The sequence below is a fragment of the Python bivittatus genome, unplaced genomic scaffold, assembly GCF_059951505.1.
Source record: "Python bivittatus isolate LINGU-HERP-01145 unplaced genomic scaffold, Pbiv_v1 ctg000020_np1212, whole genome shotgun sequence".
Lineage (NCBI taxonomy): Eukaryota > Metazoa > Chordata > Lepidosauria > Squamata > Pythonidae > Python > Python bivittatus.
Genome location: NW_028277030.1, coordinates 66,398,747 through 66,422,479, shown reverse-complemented (window position 1 = coordinate 66,422,479; position 23,733 = coordinate 66,398,747). Strand labels below are relative to the sequence as shown.

Here is a 23,733-nt window from a genome sequence, read left to right as displayed (position 1 = left end):
AGATGGACTGAATTCAAACTGCTGGTGATAACCTTTAAAGCCCTTCAGGATATAGCACTAGGATACATTAGGGAACACCTTGCCAAAATCAACCTTGCCTGTCCCATCTGGTCATTTAGGGAGGGCCTGTTGCAGGTCCTCTTTCCTCTCAAGGTTCAGTGGGAACCTTGTTACTTGAGCCACAGCCTGTGTCCCTTAGTATCTACCCAGCTGATTTGAAATTGCAGGTTTGGCACACTCCGGATTCCTTCGATTAAACAATGTTATCTATTGGGGCCCCAGAAGTGGGCCTTCTTTGTAGTAGCACCTGCCCTCTGGAATGAGATTTCTCCAAGATCTGGATGGCCTACACTCTGCTGTTGTTTAGGGTTAGGGTTAAACAGTTTAACAGGGTTAAACATTAAACAGTTCAGAGATATTAAAAGGAATCCCTGTAAGAATATCAACTTTGGAATAATATTCATTTGAACGACCTTTCTCATAGAATCACAGAGATAAATAACCCAGATATCAATATTAATCTGATATAAAGAATTAAAAATATTAACTTTGGGTGACAAAACCATCTTTCTGGGTAGAGTGAGAGGAAAGATCAGTTCAACCAAACCATGTCCAAAAAATGTCCTGTGTGCTATTTGAAAGTTTGTGAGCGTGCAATGAGCCATGCAGCAAAGAATCCAAATGATACGAGTATACATGAAGTGTATCTGTTGGTGCTACAGTAATCCTGGATGTTTGATGATTGAAGGAAGTGTGATACAGTACTTATTATGAATTATTATTATTGGTGGTGGTGGTGGTGGTCAGTCAGCCAGATGTTTAGACTGGATTTGGCATTTTTGTCCACCTAGCAAGTCCTTCCCAAGGACCTGGGATAGGCAGATGTTGTTTGATGTTGTTAAAGGTATCGGCACAGGATATTAACTGTTCCAAGTAGAGCTGCCTTTTGCAATTGACTGATGGTGATTTTGTCAATGCTGATGGTGTTCAAATGGTGCTCCAGGTGTTTTGGGATTGCACCTAAGGTACTTATAACTATTAGTGCTATCTTTGCTTTCTTTTGCCATAGTCATTCTACTTCTCTTTACAGGTCTTTATATTTTGTGATTTTTCTATTCTGCTGTCTCCAGGTATTGCAGTGTCCACTATCCAGACTTTTTTGTCTTTCTTATCAACAATTGTTAAGTCTGGGGTGTTGTGTGGCAGGTGCTTGTCTGTTTGAATTCTAATGTCCCAGAGCACTTTAGCTTCTTCATTTTCTATTACTTTGTCTGTTTTTGGTACCACCAGTTCTTGGTTGCAGGCAGATGGTATTTCTTGCAGATATTCCAATGCACCATTGTTGCTACATCCTCATCCTCATCCTCATCCTCATCCTCATCCTCATCCTCATCCTCATCCTCATCCTCATTGTTGTTGTTGTTGTTATTATTATTATTATTATTGTTATTTTATGAAACCCTCTCCCATGGATGTACAGAGGCCCCTACTTTGGAAGTGCTTCAAAAACAGGTCAAAGCAATACTGTTCCGGGGTTGTTTAGCCCTTAGGTTAAGTGAATGCTGTACCAATTTTTTTTTTAATGGTTGATTTGCATATTTATTTGTGTATGTTTTTAATGCATGGGAAGACTCTATTATACCCTTCCCAGAGTCTGCTAGGGTGAGGACAGGCTATAAAACTTGCATAAATAAATAATAAATCAATACAATTTTGACTACATAACCAAAGCCTTTTAAGCAACATGTATAGATAGAGCAAAATAGAATGAATATTGTAGAAAGAGTATTGTGCAACGATCTTTTACCCTTTTTTAAAACTTTGGACTGCTTTCCTTTGATTTTATTTTTATGTAATTGTATTTATATTACTATAACACCAATATTAAGAGCTTTGTTAGATCAACCACAGGACCAGTATGAATTTCCTATGGCTTCTTTAGGGAAGTCTCAACAGTCCCATTCTTGCCAAAATATTGCAATAAAAAATAATACAGAGCTACAGTATTTGCCATGGACAATCCACATTTTTAAAAACCAGCATCAGACTCCTAAAATCAGAAGGGGACAAGTGCAATTAAAGACTAATATAACCATTCTGGAATGCATGTAAAATGTAATAATAGTCCTCTGTCAGCTCTTTAGGGATGCACTTGACATTTAAATATATAGACCAGGATGTAACATGTGAATGTGGGCTGTTGTTCTGGGAATTCTGGAGGGTCCAGCAAATCTTACCTATTTGAAAAAGTGCCTGGCTTTGTATAATATTTGCCTGTTGTGTGTGGTGTGTGTTTGTGTAGAGAGAGAGAGTTTGCTTTATTTTGTTTTTGAATGACTTTCCTGATTAAATTTATAAAACCCCATAAAAATATCTATATGCTTTCCTAGCAAGGTGGATGGGCTCAATTATATCAGTGACAGATTGTCATAGAGAAAAACTATCTATGGAGCCGTTAGGAGTCAATGCTGGCTTGATGGCACATCATCAGTCATTCAATCATGCTGTCCAAGTTGTATTTACAGTTTAGCTGCACTTTATAAACAGAACCATGCATGGTATTACAGATATTATTCTCCGTTAATTTGGTCTAAAGATGCCTTAATGAATGTTAAGTAAAGATGTTCTCAGGTCACGTTTAACTCCTGATGACTTTCTGGACATATCCTCACAATTTTCTTGGCAACAGTATGGAAGTAGTTTGCCTTTATCTTCTTTTGGATATATTTCAGCTTCCTAGTCTAGTCTACACCTGTGGATTTCTCTGGAGTTCTCTATACTATCAGGGATACCCAGGCCCAACCCTGCTTCACTTCCAGGCTGACTCAGGTCAATTTGTCAATGTGGATTAAGTGGACATGCAGAAAATTTAGCAGGTGATAACTAACCATATTATTGTTCCATTAAGTTCCCAGCCCCCACATCAAACCACATTTTATCAATGTCATTGCAAAATTGTCAGATATTTTGAGGGTAAGAGCAGGGACATCTGTGACTATACTGCTGCTGAGTTAAGAAAGAGTGGAGTGAGATAAGACTACAGTGCTATACATGCAAAGTAGATAGGAAGCATAATAAATAACAAAGGAGAGTTGAATTGTCAGCTAATTATGAATAGAAACAACCATATCACACCCAGCCAAGTGCTAACTTCTTAATGTCAACATTCATTTCATATTCTAAATATTGTCACTGATTTTCAATCAGGGGTCTTCAAATAAAGACTTCTCAAATTCTAATAAAGGACTGCTGAATGCTCTTATTATTCAGATAATTGTCTCAGTAGAAGGTAAGATCCCTCAAGTCCAGCTATGCTGCCTCATCATGATGGTGAAGATGTTCCTAGAAGGGGTGAGTGAAGAAGGCCAGAAGTGTATGCAAAGGCTATTATACACTTTCAGCAGGATCTCCCAAGGTTTGAAGGTCAATCCAGCTGCCCGTCTAAAGCAAGCAGACACCTATATGAAGCAGCAGTGATACAGGAAGATGCTGGAGGTGGATGATTACTTTAGCGACAATGGCAAAGGCATCATTTCATACTGCTCATGAGAAGGCAGTGGTAAACCACTTTTGTATTTTATCAAGGAAACCACACAGATAGACAATATTAAGTCAAGTCAGAAGGAGGTTTTGATGGAGGAGCAACATTTACTGGCGTGATAAATCCATTAATCTCTACTGTGCTTCACCTATTCATTTGCAAATGCTATATAATAATACTGCAGTAAGTTTTGTCCATTCAGAAAAAACTAAATCCACACTATACTACTTTCTGAAAGCTCTTTGCTCAGAGAACTGGAGTGTGCATACAATGTATTGAGGCATCAGCTCTGCACAAGTGCTGCAGAGCCCTATAGATGCAAAAATTAAGCTTCACACAACTCGGTAGTTTTCAGAGATCTGTAACCATCTGACATGATTATGGTGTGTGTTCAGTTAAGAATGTTCTTCTTGATTTAATGTCATGTGCATACAGATCATTCTGAAGGTTCATAGTCAGATAATAACCATTGCAATAATATTTGGGCAGGGCAATCCCATCTGAGTTCCAGTGTCAACATATCTGAAGAAATGTACTGCCCTGCTGAGTTCCTTCCAGAAAGTCAGAAAAATCACCTTTTCTAGGCCACTCTCTTCTCACTGATTCTTCTCTGACCTTTCAAATCATTTCCTTCCTATTGGCAAATTGTATGAAGAAAATGTGTGCTGGTTTTCAAAGCTGGTATAGATTAGATTCTAATATATGACCATGTCAGAACTAAGCAGACTTTTGACCAAGCAGATCCATCATTCCCTTTGACACATCCCAGCATACAATCCTAAGTCTCAGGGTGTGTTTAGGTGGGTCAGCTGGCAGAGTGTTGCACACATAATTGTCCACTGTCCAGTCAGAATCCATCTACCATCAAGGGTAAGGAAAAGATTCCTGTGGCTCGTGGGATCTCTTTCCAGAAGTATAGGACTGTAGTAATATAATTTATCACCATGAAGGAACATATAGTATAGACCAGTGTTGTCCAAACTTGGCCACTTTAAGATGGGTGGACTTCAACTCCCAGAATTCCCCAGACAGCCATGCTGGCTGGAGAATTCTGGGAGTTGAAGTCCACCCATCTTAAAGTGGCCAAGTTTGGACAACACTGGTATAGACCTTATTGCATGAAAAATACTTGTTTCATTATTTGAAACTTCCATCAGAAAATTATTAGGTTGCAGAAATCTAGTTGTATTATATATACCAGGTGCCAATAACAGGGATTCTTCCTTAATCAATATATCACAATAAGCAAGAATTGTTAACATACTTATACAGTATATAAATACCTTTGATTGGAAAAAAAATGTTATATCTGCAGATTATGGCTATTATATTTGGATGGAATGTACAACCTATAATAAATACTGAACAAACCACTGTTCTTAACTTAAATCACACCTCAAGTTCATCTGACTAACCAGGGACAAACTAATTTGTTTATATATTTAGAAGATTTATAAGCTTTCCTTCAGTGGAGTTTCTAGAACACTTTACAAAAACAAACTCCTAATTTTTATAATGGCTTACGGAAAAAAGAAGAAATAAACATTATTTATCGTACTTAAAATGTTATCTTGATTCACCTGATGCAACCTAATGATATATGTTCCCTGGGCAGGTCAGAGAAAATTTAAATAGCAAGATAAAATATAATCTCAAAAACAATAAAAGCAGCATCATTTTTATTTTTTGTTTCTTTTTTCAGAGAGCAGTAGAAACTAAATTATTCATGCATATAGAATAAAACTGGAATCACGAGAAATCCAGATTGCAAAAAACCAAAAAACCAAAAAAACCACCAGGTTGATTCTACAACAAAACTTTCTGTAGAGGCTTTTTACTCCCAAAGTGTTGTAGTCCTCTTCCTAACAGTTTTACTTCATTGGCAGATACCCTCAGAAGAGAAATGCTAAAGATGGTTTCAGTCATTGAAAAAGCATACAGTATATGGGAGACGATGAACATGTGGCTCGGCTTCACCGTGAAAGACTTGAAGATCTCCTTGAACTCAGTGGGCTAACTTCTGAGTCGGTTGAGCATAGAATTACATTGGTTAAACAAGTCATCCTGGAAAGAATATGGCAGAATTGTTTTAGTACAGAAAGTAAGTTACGTCAAAGCATAGTATATTAATAAGCGGAAGTGGAGTACTTTATTGAATTTGCCCACTAGGTGGCTGCCATTTGTGAATGGAAAACTAGATTTGTTGACTGATATACAGGTTATACCTAGCAGTTTGTTCTGTAGCTGCTTTAACATATATTTTGGATCAAATACTCAAATATTCCATTTTGGTCCTTTGAGAAGAATGCAAAAGTTGATTATAGAACACTGTAATACTGAAAATAATGTATTTATAGTTATATATTTGGGACACTTAAGCAGTAGACCTGGGCCAAGAGAATGTACTTATTTTAGATTTGGCTATACAGCCTTGGTTAAAATACATAGAACTGGAAATAGAAATGGGTTGAGATAGTATTAAGTTGTATTTGTTTCACCAAAAAAAAAAAAGTATCTCAGTTTTCAGAGTTTATATTAGAAGAAACACTACTGTGTTATACATCTTTCCCTTTGACCAAACCAAAAATCCCTTTGGATACTTTATTCTCAAGAAATTAAAAAGACAACCTTACCTTACGGTTCTAAATTTGTGAAAAAATATAGTCATGGATTCAGGTACACAACTTCATATTCTTTCTTGCTCATCAACTTAAATGTTGCATAAATGTTGCATGTTTCTGAAGGGCTGACAATTTCTTATACAGCATTTGTAGAGTGATCTACAACCTAATGCTATTGCCTTCACCTTCACATTAAATATACTGTAATGATACAAGTAAAAATAATCTAGTTGATGGTTATCTTCACAAACATATTATAACATCTCTTTAGTATGAAGATTAAAGGGAAACCATGGAGGTTTTCATGGAGATATTCACAAACAGGACATTGGTTTGGTGATCATCCTTGCCCATGTTTTCCTAGCAAAAATCAAACCAAACATTTTTATTTAACATGGTTTATGGAGAGAATAGTTGACTTGGAGCATCTAAGCGACCTTACTGATGAATATTTAATATCCATTTGCAACTAGCAAATAAACACTGTGTTCTTATTTCCAAAAAGGAATTTGAACCAGGCCAGAAAAATAAAGTCCTAGGTGAAATATTGTACATATGATTGGTATAAAAGTATATAAGGTCTGTATTAAACAGAATTCATCACCATGGAAAACAATGTAAAGCTTTAAGAATATAGCAGAACTCCTGCAGGATCATACATATATCCTTGCCCATTACATTAGACCATTTCTAGTCCAGCCTTTTCCATAAAACTATTTTAATAGTAGAATTCTTTAGCTAAAAACACTTACTTTACATGATAAAAACCTTGTGAGAGTCACTTCTTCTCAAATAAGCCAAAGATCCATTATTGAAATATTTATCAGGAAACAGCGCAAAATCATTTATTGTCTGCCAGAAACAGCAGTAAATCACACCAGACATCCCGCATAACCTAATTATGTAATATATAAATCATCATTTAATATATTTTACCACAAACTGAAGAGCAGAGCAAATGGAGCTAAACCCTGTAGAAACTGAGAATTCTTAAAAATCTACCCCAGAAGAGAAAAGGGAGAGAAAACTGGATGGTTGTAGAGCGGAGAATTTTAAAAAATGAATATACTAACTGATTTGCACAAAGCTGAGACATAGTTTGTGAACTGTATCCCAAACCGTGGAGGTATGTTCATTCAACCTGGTAAGCCATAATCAAATAAACCACATCATGGTTTGGTACAGCATGTAAATTCAGCATAGCTGGATATTGAGAAGGGCCAAAACAAATATTGAGGTAGTGGGAAAATATCAGTAGGATGCATTTTCAGTCCAAACTCTGAATCAGTTCAGTTTCTTTCTTTAGGGGCAGCTCATAAACCAAGGATGGACACCTTGTGCCCTCCAGAAGTAGATAAACTCCAGCTCCCATGAGTCCTAACCAGCATGCCATTTTACTCCTTTGTTGGATTTATTGTATGTCAGACCTTTCCTTCAGGACCTCAGGATCGCATATATGACACTCCCTCCACCAAATTTCCTTCAGAGCAGCCCTGTGAGATTGGCTAGGCTCAGAGACAATGACTGGACCAAAGTCACCAATGTGTTTCCATGGCTGAGGGTGCGCTTAAACCTGGTCTCTCCATTATTATACCATGTGCAGAACACTAATCACTACCACACTGGCATGGCAAGGACTATCTGTCAAAATTCACTACATGCCACCCCCAGCAGGAAATCCAGCAAATGCTTTCTTTAACTTATCCCATATCGAAGCTGTCAGGATAGCACCGCTTGGCCTCATTACTGAGATAGAAAGGAGATAAGTTGACAGGACAGTGCATATTGTACCACCTCATGGATTTGGAGCCAGTTTGGTGCAGTGGTTAAGGCATCTGGATAGAAACCGAGAGGCCGTGAGCTCTAGTTAGGTGACCTTGGGCCAATCACTCCCTCTCAGCCCTAGGAAGGAGGCAATGGCAAAGCACTTCTGAAACCCTGCCAAAAAAACTTCAAGGACTCGCCCGGGCATTTGTTAAGAGTCAACACTGACTTGAAGGCACAAAAACAACAACATGCATTCGAGGAAAATATGTTAAATATTTTGTCTTGCTCTACCCTAAATAAGATTTTCTACTGAGCAGGGGTGTCCTTAGAGTGTGGTTAAAAAAGTCAAGATGGGGGTCACAAAGATGTGATTGAAGCTCCACCTGTTTTTTATGTACACTGCACAATACACATGAAAAACAGTTAAAACTTTGATTGCACTGTTGTGGCTACCATCTTAACTTTTTTTACCATAACCTACAGACACTTGTGTTTCTTTTTCAAGTTTATATGCTGCTTCAGTCATAAAACAGAATCTAAGCACCATACATGCCAATCCCTTTAAAATATAACAACAACATATACCCTCAAAACAAACAAATAATGAATATATATTTGTTGATATATATATATATTTGATATATATTTGTTTGAATATATTAAGCAGCTGTATAGCGTCATGGTTAGATCACCACCCTTTGACACGGGAGACCAGGGTTTGAATCCAAGCTGGTACCTACCTTACCCAGACATGATCCACTCCTACTGGCTAAAGAAACTAACAGCAGTGCATGAATGCCTAGCAGCACAGATGAACCAACTGCTAGCAGCAGGTTCCCACCCAGACTGGCTAACACAAGGAAGGACAGTGCTGATCATAAAAGAACCCACAAGAGAACAGCACTGTCCAACTACCGGCCAATAATGTCTCCCCACAACATGGAAAATCCTATCAGGCATCATAGCCGCCAAGCTACAGGACCATATGGGCCAGTATATGAGCACAGCTCAGAAGGGCATTGGGAACAACACCAGAGGCTCAAAACCTCAGTTGCTCATAGATAGAGCAGCTGCCCAAGACTCAAGATCTAGATAGATCAATCTGAGCACAGCCTGGATTGACTACAGGAAAGCCTACGACTCAGTTCCATACACATGGATCTGTGAATGCCTGGTGCTATACAAAATCAACAGAACACTAAAGACCTTCCTCAAGAACTCAGTGGGACTGTGGAAGACAACACTGAAAGTCAACTCAAGACAGTTCACACAACTGGCCATCAAGTGTGGCATATGCCAAGGTGATGCACTGTCCCCATTGCTATTCTGCGTAGGCTTGAACCTCTTCAGCCAGATAATCACAAGGATATGGATATGGATCAGCCACCTCCTCTACATGGATGACATCAAGCTGTATGCTAAGAATAAACAAGACATTGACTTGCTGATCCATCTACAGTGGATCTACAGTGAGGACATTGGGATGTCATTTGGACTGGAGAAGTGTGGCCATAGTAAAGAGAGGGAAGGTAATTAACACTGATGGGGTGGAACTACCAGCGGGCCACATAGCAGACATACAGATCAGCTACAAGTACCTTGGTATCCCATAGTCACATGGGAATCATGATGAGGAGGCAAGGAATACAGCAATATCCAAGTACCACCAAAGGATAAGGCAGGTCCTGAAGACCCAGCTCAATGGGAAGAACAAGAAACAAGATCCACACCATCAACACGTATGTTCTGCCAGTCATCAGATACCCTGCCGGTATAGGGAGCTGGCTAAAGGAGGACATGGAGGCTGCCAATGTGAAGACCCGGGAGCTCCTCACAATGTATGGTTTCCACCCCAAGACCAACACCCACAGACTGTACACCAGCCAGAAAGAGGATGGGCAGGATCTGGTTAGTGTCAAAGCCACTGTCCTGGATGAAATCCAGAGCATCCAGGAGTACATCAGTAAGATGGCACCCAAAGATGAGCTGCTGGGAGAATGCCTGAAGCAGCAGCAGACACGGGAGGAAATTCAAGTAGAGGAAGTGCCAGGGCAAGACAAAACCCTGCGTGGATGTACTATTGACAGATAGCTGAGGTAGCTGACATTGAGAAATCCTACTAGTGGCTGGAAAGGGCTGGACTAAAAGACAGCACTGAGGCACTGATCATAGCAGCACAAGAACAGGCACTAAGCGCCAGATCCATAGAAGCAGGAGTCTACCACACTAGACAGGAGCCAAGGTGCAGATTGTGCAAAGAGGCCTCAGAGACAGTCCAACACATAGTGGCAGAGTGTAAGATGCAGGCAGGAACAGCATACACTGAACGGCACAACCAAGTAGCTGGCATTGTGTACAGGAACAAGTCCAGATGTGAGATTCCACAGAAGGTCATGGAGAATAACAGGGCTCAGATCCTGTGGGACTTCCAGATCCATATGGACAGGCAGGTATTGGCCAATCAACCAGACATTGTGGTAGTAGATGAGGACCAGAAGACAACAGTAGTGAAAGATGTAGCAGTGCCAAGTGACAGCAACGTCAGGAAGAAGGAGTATGAGAAGCTGGAGAAGTACCAGGGCCTGAAGGAGAAACTAGAGAGGATGTGAAAAGTCAAGGCCAAAGTGGTCCCAGTGGTGGTAGGAACACTCAGGGCTGTGATTCCTAAGCTGGGAGAGTGGCTCCAGCAGATCCCAGGAACAAAATCAGAGCTCTCTGTCCAGAAGAGTGCAGTGCTAGGAACAGCTAAGATACTGCACAGAACCCTCAAACTCCCAGGCCTCTGGTAGAGGACCTGAGACTGAGGAAGACACATACCACATAGGGATGAGGGGGGATCTGTCTGTCTGTCTGTCTGTCTGTCTGTCTGTCTGTCTGTCTGTCTATCTATCTATCTATCTATCTATCTATCTATCTATCTATCTATCTATCTATCTATCTATCTATCTATCTATCTATCTATCTATCTATCTATCTATCTATCTATCTATCTATCTATCTATCTGGAAAAGTCGAGCCTTAACAGTCTTTCTAAACACCAATAAAGCATAGATGCAAGGCAGACTTTTTTTCCTCTCCCACCCCCAGCCCCACTATTTCTTAGCCCCTCATGCAGAGTGTTTATCAAATGTGACTTGGGGATGGGGCAGTAGCTTGTTGTACTTCTGGGATTTGCTGGAGGGAATATAGTAAAATAGGTTAAGAGTACAACTGCACCATGCATGAAAAACAAGGTTGAAACCTGAATTATTCAAAAGAGCCTGTAGGCACTTCACTTGAACATGCGTGACCAGTGTGTACTCAGTGAATGACCTGAGGTCACCATAGCCTTGTCAACATCAGAGGCTTAAAATGAGCAATACTGTAGTGACATTGTTAAGAGGCACTTAGTTATAGCCAAGAAGAACAATGGCTTTTTCATGCGCTTTGACAAAGTTAACATTTTCATGAACAGTTTCTTCAGTATTTCTAAGCAGAGGCCTAATTCTTCACCATAGAGTAGTACGAAGAGTCCCACTACTGAAATAAATATTGCTGGTCAGTCTAAGAATGGTGAATACCCCTCTATATTACCTTACAAACACCAAGCCTTCATTTCTTCTTTCTTTCAGGGAGGTCTGAAATTGTGATTGTATGTTATAATGACAATCCCACAATATAGCAGATGGAAGCCTATTTGCTTCTCCTACATCCTTATAGTATTCATTTCCCCAACCCAAGGCTCACTTAGCTTAAGAGCACAGGAGAAGCTTCCAGAGCCCCCATGAAAGGCAGTTCTAACAGTTTTTCTAGTTTATGCTTTCTTTCCAAGGTCTTCACTGGGATGGAAATACCAGGCCATATTAAATAAGTTATTAGGAACACAGAAGTCAACCTAATGAGGAGTTGTATGTTTGGTCCATCTATTGTACCTCAGAACTGTCTACACTGGAAACAGCAATCCAAGGTTCCGCACTGGAGTTTTTCTAGGATAAGAGATTGAACCCAGGACCTATTGCGTGCCAAGCATGTGTTAACTGGATTCCTTGACTTTCATCTCTGGATGTCATAGTGTCTGCTTTCAATCACTCTTCTTTGGTTTTTGACTGCCAGAAGATGTGGTTTCCAAACACAAACAGCTACATCTATGCTTCTTTAATGTTGCATCTGAACTGGGAAGGCTAGCTTATTAGCTATGCCCACTGGCAGAAGCAATCCCGCATGATCATTTGTACAGTAAGTAAAACAGACTTCATTACAATTGTGGCCTGCCATGTTTGACTACAACTTGCAAACAAGATGGTTAAGTTCTTGCTGCACTTGGACTGGCTTTTTAAATTACATACCTTCTAACCTTTGGCCTAAAATACTGTGAAATGTCTAGAGAAAAGAACCTGGTTGAATATGATTATATTGCTTAGCTGTTTGTATATCTCTAACTCCTGAGAAAAGAGGCTACAGAAATGGGGAAAACAGAAGAAGGGCAAGGAAAGGGAATGGTAGCATTTTAAAACTTTCAAAAAATGACTTAGAAAGATTGATGGATAAAGAAAGAGAGGCAATCTGGAAATAGCAGGAAAATACATTTCTTATTCCAAGACATAGCACTGCTTTGAGATCTCAAGCAGCTTGTAATGCTAAACTTCTAAGTTTTTATAACTCTGATTTATCCTCTTTGGCCTGATCCATACATTACTGTAGTATAGAAGCGTGGGAACTGCTTCTTCTGTGTCATCTTCCCATGTGTTTGTCTCAAACATGTCTAGATAATGAAACTGTGTGGGTGAGGCTAACAGAGTATCTGTGGCTGAATACTTGTGGAAAATATTAGTGATATGAACACATTCTTTTTTAAAAAAAAGATTAATTTTTAAATGCTTATTTATTCCCACTTAATCAGGGTTCCTCAACCTCAGCAACTTTAAGATGGGTGGACTTCAACTCCCAGAATTCCCCAGCCAGCCATGCTGGCTGGGGAATTCTGGGAGTTGAAGTCCACCCATCTTAAAGTTGCTGAGGTTGAGGAACCCTGCACTTAAGGATGTACCTGCACATTTCATATACATTTTGAAAATTTTATACTCTAAAGTATTTGGAGTACACTGATATTCCTGTAGCACAAACTGGAAAGCTATCATTAATTTGCATGCCAGTGGAAAAATAAACTCTTGGAAAGCTTGCAAAGGCAAGGCATGGACATATGCTGTATTACTATATCACTGTATCTTCAAAGGCTGTTTAACTAACCCTTTCAAGAATACAGCTGAGGCAGTAATCTTGTCTGCACCTCCGCACTGTGTTTCCCCTATTGTAATTGTGTTGCCTTCACCTGGGACCAGCTCTAATATTAGGTGGAGTGGATCAAGTGCCTTAGCCAGATTTTGGGACTTGTAGTAGCAGCCTTCTAGCTATTCTTCCGTATTGGAGGACAAAGCTGTGCATGCCACATAGTCACTACTAACTTGCTACATCAGGTTAGTGTGTGTGTGTGTGCACGCCTTCAAGTCAGTCGTGACTCCTGGCGACTGCCTAGACTAGTCCCTGCAGTTTTCTTGGCAAGTTTCTTTGGAAGTGGTTTGGCCTTGCCTGCTTTCTAGGGCTGAGAGAGAGTGACTGGCCCAAGGTCACCCAACAGGCTTTGTGCCTAGGTGGGACTAGAACTCACAGTCTCCCAGTTTCTAGCCTGGGGCCTTAACCACTACACCAAAGTGGCTCTCTTTTCAGGTATAGTAAAGCATGCAATTCTGTCTCCGGTGTTGAAGTGACATTCAGTTGCCAGTCTAATTGGCATCTGTACCCAAATAGGGAAGGGGGTTACCATCTTGTCTTCTGCTTTTATGTATTCCCCCAGTGACATGGCCCTTCCTCTAATCAATGAGGCATTCTGTAGAGCTGGGTCAGTTTGTGCCAAAGGTACAGTGCACCAGGTTGTGATATTGTTTAGCTGCAGGGCCCGCTGCGTCTCATGATTCAGGTGTTTCCTAGCTTTCTGTAGTCTGAAAAGATCAGGCTTTATATCATGAGTGGGTAACCTTCTGGTGGTCAGAGGTCACACTGAAGCTCTGTTCACTGGAAAAGTATGCAGCCTTCCCGTGTCTGAGGGGAAAATAAAGGGTGACCAACAGCAGGGCAATGACATAAAACGGACAGGGACTTGCTACACGTGCAGGCTGGGCTGGGATTCTCTGCGGCTTTGGCAGAGGTTCTTGGCATGCTTGCACTGCATTTAGAATGCAGTTATCTGTATCCATAGAATCCCACCTCAAAATGGTGGAAATAGAATTATTTATTTTCAGCAGTCGTGTTGCTGAGATATGGAAACACCAGCTGAAAGGATTTAGAGGGGTGCATCTGTGCTTGGACCACAGGTTGACTCTGCTTTACATTATCTGAGGAAAGTCTCTCTTGTCCTGGTAAACATCTAGATGGAAAACTCAAGTGCCAAGTTTCAAGAGCCTGCTTAAAAATGTGTATTTTTGAGGAGCAATGTTGTTCGTTAACCTCAGGGTTGATAATACCACTAAAGTGAAATATTTTTTTGTATAGACAGGAACGCAACTTTTTAATTTTGCTATTTGCAATAATCTCCCTTTAAATGCTACAGATGAAACCCCACAAACCATGATATGACCAAAAATATTTATATTTGAAGCAGTACATTCTTGAGGCAAAAAGAAGACACAATCTGTTCTTAATGTTTGCCTTCCTCTATCCTTCTACTGAATATATGGCAGTTGGATAATTGTTTCCCTGTGCTCTAACTAGACTGGAGCATTTTTAAAAACCCAGTTACAATAAAATGATCCATCCTGGCATGTTGGGTATCTCCTGTAACTTATACTCACAGTCCACTAAACATTTATGCAGCCCCATCTATGTTCATGGCAAGGCAGTTACTTGAATTCATCACTAGTGATGCATTTGTTTGTGTGTATGGATATTAAATCCACCTCCTTGGAAAAGATGGCTATCAAACAAAGCAGTTCAATTGTTAACAGCCAATTGTCCAGCATCTTAAGGGCTGTAAGTTGACTAAATTTGTCTTAAGCAATAATGTTTGAGTCCAGTTGTCATAAAAGGCTTCTATATGGATGTCCAAAATGAAAACTGAGATACTATTGGCACTGTATTATATATCTGGTATGCAGCCTTTTCAGGCTTGGTGCCTCAAGATGTGATGAACTTCAGCTCTCATAAAACCTCAACATGACATTGGGTTGGGGATTGCGGGAGCTGAAGTCAACACGTCTGGAGGACACCAAGCTGGGAAAGTCTATGGAAGGCAATACTGCTAGTAAATATTGACAGCAGCCAATACTGGTGAGATAACACTGAATGGAGGAAACATCATTCATTATATGTATCAAAAATACACACTGTTTCTCTGATTCTATTATGTCCAATACTGGACATTCTATTGGACATTCACCATAGTAGAATCCTTGCTTATACCTGTAAACTATGTGGCGTTAAAGCTTCATCCTATATTCTGAGTAAAGCAGCATCACTTGTTAAAAATAATTCTAAAAAAGTTGTGTGTGTGTGTGTATTAATTTTTATGTTCATGAATCTGAACTTGGTGATCATGGGGAGGGACGGTGGTAATGGGAATGCTACGATCACTTTCTTATGCACTAGAGTCACCATACTGTGCTGTTCTTTAAAATGACTTTGTATTTGTTTGTCAGTTGCTTTGCAAATTATCTCTTGTATTAGCCATCTGGTTTCCAGTGTTCCCTATAACATCATGGTTTGCTAATGTACAACCCACCACTCATCAACACATTAATATCCCAAAAAAATAGCAGAGAAAGTGAACAGGCCTGGAATAAATTCTCTGAACAGATGGGCAGAGATATGATACATATTGCTCTACATAATATTGCTGATATTCATTGTGCGCTGTCTGTATGTTATAATTTCAGTTCCAACATTAAACTTTCAGACTGCCAATCCGGACTATTTCACTTCTTTCTCTATTGTGTAGATCCAGATTCATTTAGTTCTACAATCATCCAATCCAACTAATTCAGGGCAAGTATGTGGAGGAGCAGGAACAACCCCAATTTTATTATAGCCCAGGCCCACCCTCAAGACCTGTGCTGAGAGGCAAAGTTACAAGCCTCTCCCCTCCCCCCAGTTTGCTGAATACTAAATTAAAGTTCTGTAGGCAAAAAGTTGGTCCACCCCCATCCTTGATTTTCACAGCACTAGAAGTCTGTTGCCTGAGATAGCCAGCTCACGCTGCAGAATAACAGGGCCGATGCTGAATTATGAAGCAGTAATTATGGAGCAAGATCCTTAATAGGTAGGGGAGAGAGTGTAGAGGGTAGACTGAAGAATCATCAGCAGTGCTGTCTTGGAATCAATGAGCAGTTGGTTCCCCCCATTGCCCACTTTCCTTTGATTGGAGTGAGGCCTCCTGTTGAGGAGTAAAGCTCTGCACATGCGTAAGAGGTTACTTCAAAGCAAGATAAATGGGGCAAGACGAGGCCTTGGGAAGTGTTCCATACATAGCCAACAAGAGAGATAGAACAACTCCCCCTTCTATCCAGTCAGAAAGTTAAAGGTGCACCCAGCTTGCCCCACATCCTCCCATACAAGACATGAAAGAAATTCCCACTGAGCAACTGTTCTCTTTCATGATGACTCATCTTTAAGCTTTTGTCCAATCTGAAATGAAAGGAAACTTTGTAAAACTCTCCACGTAGCTGTGCCAGCATGGCTTTCCCACATAAGATTAACCTGAATCTTATTTGCAAATGGATACAGTCCTTTGGATCTGTTCAGGATGGAGGTCATGTGAATGATTGTCCTCCTGTTTTATCATACAATTACTAAAATGGTATGTGGGAGCAGGGGAGTTTACCAAAGTCTTACCATAGCTGGAAGTCTGTATTTTGTGAATATTGGAATCCCTAAAAAAGCATTCCCATATCTTAGTGACATGGGGGTGGGGTGCTATGAACAGAGGCAAAAAAACAGTGTAATTTCCTCCACAATAGCTATTCAGAACTGAATGAGTCTCCCTGCCTTCAGTCTGAATTGGCTTTATGACATTGTCATGTAGCCAAATTTGATTCAATGTGTAGCATTCTAATAGTAATCGCATTGATGACATGATTCATTCACTGGCTGATCATCTCTGGAACTTCTGGTTGGAATTCAGGGAAAGGGATGGAGAACAAGCAGGGAAACAGAATGTCGCCAAAGTCAGAATAGCAGAAAGGAAGGAAAACAATTTTTGTCTACAGAAAAAAAAAAAAAAAATGGGGGTTGGGGTGGGAGAAAAGGCCAAGGAGGGTGGGATGTGTGTGTGTGTGTTTTAAGAAAATATTTTGAGCCTCTAATACATTCCTCTTCTTGATAGGCTTCCTGCCATTTCAAAATAGCACATTTGAAGAATGGGGGGCATCTGATATGATTAGGTCCACAACGTGTGAAAGAGAGGTTAATCCTTTGCCTCAATGAAAACAACACTGCTGAAGTAGTTCTTTCCTCTTGAAAGGTTTGCTGATTTGGGGGGCAAAGAGCAGATTCATGGGGCATTTTTGACAGGAAAATGGAACAGAGGAAAGGTTTAAACTACTCCCTGATCTGGGGTTCTGTAAAAAGAACAGAGAATGGGGTGCCTAATGTGAAGTCATGGGAGCACATGATATTAAAAATATTGTGTGGAGGTGCACAGGTTTTTCAGAATTGTGCATATCATCAAAAACTTAGAGAAGGTTTGTTACTTCTTCCCTGTTGTGTCACAATCTCCATCTACATGAAAGGAGTTCCTACTAGCCCAGGTGGGAACTTTCCATTGGATCACATATTGGAAATAGGACCAAAGCATGAAATAAGAATGTTAACCATTTCTCATAAGGCAGTATGATTGGATCTTATTACTCAACCTAAGAAGTTGCCTTATTAGCTTGAAAATCAGAAAGAATCTGGTAGCAGCTTTTCCAACTGAGAAGTTTTATTAAAAGGCTTATTGGGCTTTGAATCATTTTCAGGCTGTGAACAACCAGATATTTTACTTGGTCCACAAAATCATTTATCTAGAAGCCAGCCTTATTAAAGTTAGTAATCTTGTGTCATATTATATATACAGTATTTAATATTATGTACTCTTCACTATTAGTCACAACTTTGAATTTCCTTTATTAATCCATAATATCTTCCCACCCTAGTCTTAATATAGTTCCTTAAAATCCTCATTTCACCTATGTGACTGCAATGTTATTATTAAGAAAAAGAACGATGACTTAGACCTTTCCCATTAAATATCACTTCTGAACATTTCTGACTAGCTGGGGTGCACCCACATCTTGTACTGTACAGGCCAATGTAGATGTTACATAAACTATCCTTCCATTTACACACTTTTCTTGATGTGATTCTGGTTTTGGCTCAGTTCTGATGTCATTGCTGACTCCAAGTTGCCTAACAAAAAATTTCCAATTACTTACCTTAATTTCTACCTCACTTTACATTAACATCTCAAAGCATTCTATTTCCTTTGTTTCTGACTTCTTCCAGTTACAGATCTATGAAACTAAAACCCTACTACCCATTTTTCTTCCATCACATCGCAAATTCCTACCAGTTTGCATCAGATTTTCTGCCTCGAGTGCAACCAACTGGATGACATATTTTGCTATAACACAGGGAAAGGAGAAGAAAACATTTAACATTCCTTTAAGTGAAGGGCTTATACCCACATTTTTAGAGAAGTAGTAAAGGCCATTCATTCAGAAATATTTGTTTGGTGATGGAAAGAGCTGCATGTCTTTGTGCCTTGTCATTTAACTACATTTACACTGCTGGAAAATTGTGACATTCCTGAAAGTAGAGTGTAGCTGGGAGCAAATAGCAGGCCCCTAAGAATCCAGAATTTTCATATTCCATAGAAATCTTCAAAGGCAAGATTCCCTCCATGAAATCGATTCCTCCAGGAGGGGCCAGCCTACCCAGGTACTTAGGCCCGAGCAGGGAAAGGGAGAGCCCTCCCTCCCCATCCACCCCAATTTTTATTTTATTTTTATTTGTTTTGTAGCCCCAAGCTACAAAACACCAAAGACATACCAGGGCCTCCCAGCAGAGTCCTCATTAGAAGGAAAGCACTAACTGCACAGCATTTGTTTATTTATTTGTAATATATCAGTGACTATGGTTTTATATCATCTGTTTTTGCTTTTGTGATTTTTATTATGAATGGAGAACTGAAAATATGCTTGTGTGTGTGTGTGTGTGTGAATGATATATACATATATTTGTTGCCTTCACTGTAAACTGGTTTTATCATGATCGTGCAGTTGTGTTTTTATTGTGTTCATATTATTTTAATTACAGTTGCACACTATCCTAGTTGTACAGATAAAAGGCAGAGAGATTTTTAGAAATGTGAATGCAGATTAAAGAACATTATTGCATGCTAAGACTTAATGTCAAATTAGAGTCTGCAATTGCTCAGTTTAGCTCTGACAAAAGATAGAATGGAAGGAACCACAAAAACCTGATTTTAATTCTAGGGATGGTAAAGTAAAGAATCCTGCATTTTTCCCCCAGTCTTCAATAACAACAGGCAGTATGACAGTAATATGATTCATTAAAGGAGGTGATATGAGCAAAACTTTTGCTCCTGCTTTATTTTATTTTGATTTTTGAGAGTTTGCATTTTAAAATAAAAAGAGTTATTATTTTCATTATTATCACTAATGCCACTTTCCCTCTTAATACAAAAAAAAAACTGTATTCAGTTAAAACATTAAAAAAAACACTGATATCCAGAGCTGCTTCTGGATCAGGGATGTCTGCAGGGAGATAAAAAAAAAATCAAGATGGCAAACATAATCATGTGATCAAAGCCCTGCCCTTTTATATGTACATCACAACCTAGGAAGTAGAAGGAACGCATTGTGACGCATGCATAAAAGAGCAGGGTTTTGAACCCATGGTTGTGACTGCCGTCTTGACTTTTTTGACCTCCCCGTGGACACCCCTGTTCTGCATCTTTTGCTCCAGCCATGAAAGCATTATTCCCTTTTGCCCACTGCTATCCCCTGCTTCATTATCAGCCATATTTTATGGTGAAAAGAAAAACATACATAGCAACAGGAGACTCAGAGAGAAAAGAGCTGTGGCAAGGACACGCTAGACCTGCGTGGATGCAATATTCAAGCGCCCTGGCTGGAAAATTCATTAGCAAATCAAAGTTACATTTGAGACCATTTGCTCTGGGTGGAGTCTGCCTGGTACCGGTGGACCAAGGAGACATGCTGTGGATACCTCCTCACTCCATGACATCACAGGCATGCATGCCCAGAGCAAGGCCTTCTCATTTGTGACTCCTTCACTCTGGAACAGCTTGACCCTAGAGGATGGCTCTCTCACTATGAACATCTAGGAGAGCTGGGAAGACTCTTCAGCTTTGGGGCATAAGGACAGCCAGGTTCTGGGGGGAACTGATCAAAATTGGGTTACCGCTGGTTTATGGTGGAGATAAGGTCTATCCTGAGATTTTATGATGTGATGTTTTTATGATTTCTGAATGTTTGTGTTCCACTGTTTCATTGCTTTTATCGTTTTATTGTTCTTAGGCTGCTGTGAGCCACCTTGAGTCTTGGATGGAGGTGGCATAGAAATAATGGCGAACAAATAAAGGAAAACCAAAGCCACACCTTCTACACAGATTCGAAAGTACTGTAATACCACAGAACCATTGTGCCTTTAGAATCACCGCAACTGCTTCTGTCTTTGCAGATTTTACTGGGGTCTCTATAGTAGGGGAATATAAGATAGGCATAAAGAAAACCTGGAAGGATTAAAAGGATGATATATCGTGTGGACATCATGTTTAAGGTAAGCGAATGGGATGTCATAATTCCACAGCAGCACCTCATCTGGCAGCGCCTTATATACTTTTAAATCAGTTCTGGATTAGTTTGGATGAACTCTTAGGACATACACCATTTCCACTTTCTTCCTCTATCTGTGCAGAAGAATGCCATTCTGTAAGACAAAAGAGGGAACCTGTATCCCTCCAGATGTTACTGAACTCTTGGGGTCTGGATGCTGGGAACTGGCAACATCTGAAGGCCAGAGGTTTTCCCCACCCCATAGCACATAATTTCAGTGACTTTTCCTTCGGCACTTGGTTCTGCATGCAAAAAACTCAAAGACAAAAGGAGATTCTAGCCTCACTTTCTCTTTATGATGTTGGATTGTCAACATTTTATGATTTTTAACCCTTGAGAGCATTCAGATATTGTAGCAGCTGCGTTGAGCCCTTAGAGTAAAAAGCTGGAGGTCTCGGCATCCTCTCCCGGAAGCCTTCTAAGAGCAAATTTGCACACCTTAGCTCTGCCGCCTACTTTGGAAAAGTGACTTGATAATTACTCCTGCTACCACCTATGTTCCTAGAAATGCTTTTATTGGAGTCCTTCCTCCTAACCTCCAGGTGAGAGAGATAGAGCACCTATAGTCTTTGTGAGTCACAAGTAAGTGAAAGGGAAACATTATAGAAATGAAATCAATTCTGTAGCACTACCCCCTTTATGTTGGTATATGTGACTAGGGAAATTGCCCCCCCCCCCTTTGAAAGATAGCTTAATCTCCCAAGGTGTAAATAGAATAATTTTTTATTAAGGTAAAGAGAACATAAATTGGGGATATAGTAATCAGCAGAGACAATAAAATAGACTTAAACAGTCCCAATTAAAATAGAAAGTAATCTTACACAGTATTTCTACCTAAACTTGTTACCTATTTCTTAGAGTGACATGATCCCTGACGTTTTCTTGAACGTTTTCCACCTTCTTGTAGATTTTGCTTTTTATTAGAGGCTTAAGAGTTTCCTCCCCTCTTCTCAACCTTAGTCCACACTTCTTGCTCCCTTTTTCCTGGAGTTCAGGCTGCAGCCTTTAAAAGAACCAAAGCTCTTCCATTTAGAAAAGGAAGGATCGGGGGGAATCTGACTTTATATATAATGATCTCTCATGCAGATATAGATGGGGGAAGTCTGCCTGACAAGATGTATGTTGGAAATGCCTGAGCTGTGAATGAATGTGGGGATGAGGGTCTGATATACATCCTTTTTAGATATACGAGGCCTGTGTGTATGAACTAAAAAGTGCTTCAAACATTTTCTGCCTTCCACCCAAGAAAAGACAATTTTCTGCTGACTGCATAAATTGGCATTATAACTGTATCTGGAAGAAGACACAATGCGTTGTGGCACCTTGGAGACTAACTGGCTTTCATTTTTTCATAGCTGAAGGGTGGAGCACTTGACAGAGAATTCCACATTGGAACCCAGCAAAGACAACCACTGTCAATTTAGCTGACTTTGTTGGGGAGAATTAATATTTTCCAGGGCTTTATAGCTCAACAGGAATGTTTGTAATTATGTCGTACTGCGTTTGTTAGTAAGGACATATGGAAAGATTAGCCTTAAGAATCTTACTCATGATGTTCCCTAGAGGATTACACCACAGTTGTTCCTGGTGTCTCTCCCCTCCCCTCCCACCACTTTTATTTCTTTTCAATACATCAAAGTTTAACATGCAAAAAAAATTTCCCCTAGAAGTATGTGAGCACCAACAGATTCTACTAAATGTGCTTTGTTTAAAGAGTCAGGAAATGTGGAGGAGGCATCTTGATCATTTATTCATTCTTTGATTTATTTTAAAGGTTCTAAAAGGCAAGATCTTGTGAAGGGATGCTTTTGGATAAACATATTTGCTCCTGGATGTAATTGACTTGCTATTGAAAAGTATGAGAAGATGGTCAGGCTGGTATGAATAAAACTACTTCAGTAGCACTAAGTTCACTAAAAAGAAAGAAACACTATTCTGCAAATTGTGGTAGGTAAAGAAGAGTGGAATTGAGGGAGGCAGCTTTTGGGACAAATAGCTGAGTTCCCATTACACTAAAATAATATGGCATTTAAATAGAAGACACGTATTCAGCTATTGTGGTCTCAAGTGCTGAAATGAAACAAACATGTATTAGTTATAACTGGACAAACTTTCCTTTATGGAAGACTAAAGCTCTCTCCTTCCCCCTCTCATCAAAGTATCTTCATCATTTTGAAGTTTCCACTTGAACAAAGCTAAGCACATGAATGCTGTTTTACTAGGTTTGATTCCACCCAAATCCAGCTAAACAGAATCTAGAGCTGCATATGCAAAGCATATGTAGACAGACTTTTTTAGGGTGATGCCCAGAGTTAGATTAGAAAACCCTGGGAATAAATCAGTTCTACATCTGAATGGACAGTAGAAGGTACTGCCAAAGATGGATGACAGCTAACCATAATGTGTAGCTTTCAACAATACACGTATTTTACAAGCATCCAACATTTGGATACTGGGGCTTGATTAGAAAAATAAAGGCATGATTCAGAATTCATTCATTTCCCCTTCAAAGAGGAAGGGTGTGGGGGAGAGAGAACTCAAGAGTGGAAGAAAGGCAAGGGATTGTAGAACAGTGAGTAGAGTGAACTGCAAGTTACTACCACAAAAAGGCATTTCCTGCACTTGAAGCCCTTTCCCTTTCTAACTTTCTCCTTTTTTTTTTTTTTTACTCTGAACTATCTTTTCTTAAAACATGGAAAGGGGATCCTTCCTCCAACTCTCAATATCCACTTATTTTTTTATTTAAATACCTATGGGCAAAGTTATGAAGTTTCCTATATAGTATAGCACATATTACATAATTTTAAACCAGGTTCTCCAGGCTCAGGGAGATCAGTCTTGAAGTAGAGATCAGTACTTTTGCAGACATTTTGCCTGGAGTTCCAGTAAGGCTTCCTCAGAACAATGGCCCAGAAGT

At 39.7% G+C, this 23,733-nt stretch overlaps 1 long non-coding RNA gene across 2 annotated transcripts in view; it reads left to right on the top strand.

Moving 5' to 3' along the window:
• Window positions 1–23,733, top strand: part of LOC148217077 (uncharacterized) — a 124,487-nt gene that overhangs the window by 30,568 nt on the left and 70,186 nt on the right. For both annotated transcript variants that reach the window (XR_015796054.1, XR_015796053.1), the window contains exon 2: window positions 20,499–20,760. This is a non-coding gene — a long non-coding RNA (uncharacterized LOC148217077). The remainder of the gene's footprint in view (window positions 1–20,498; window positions 20,761–23,733) is intronic.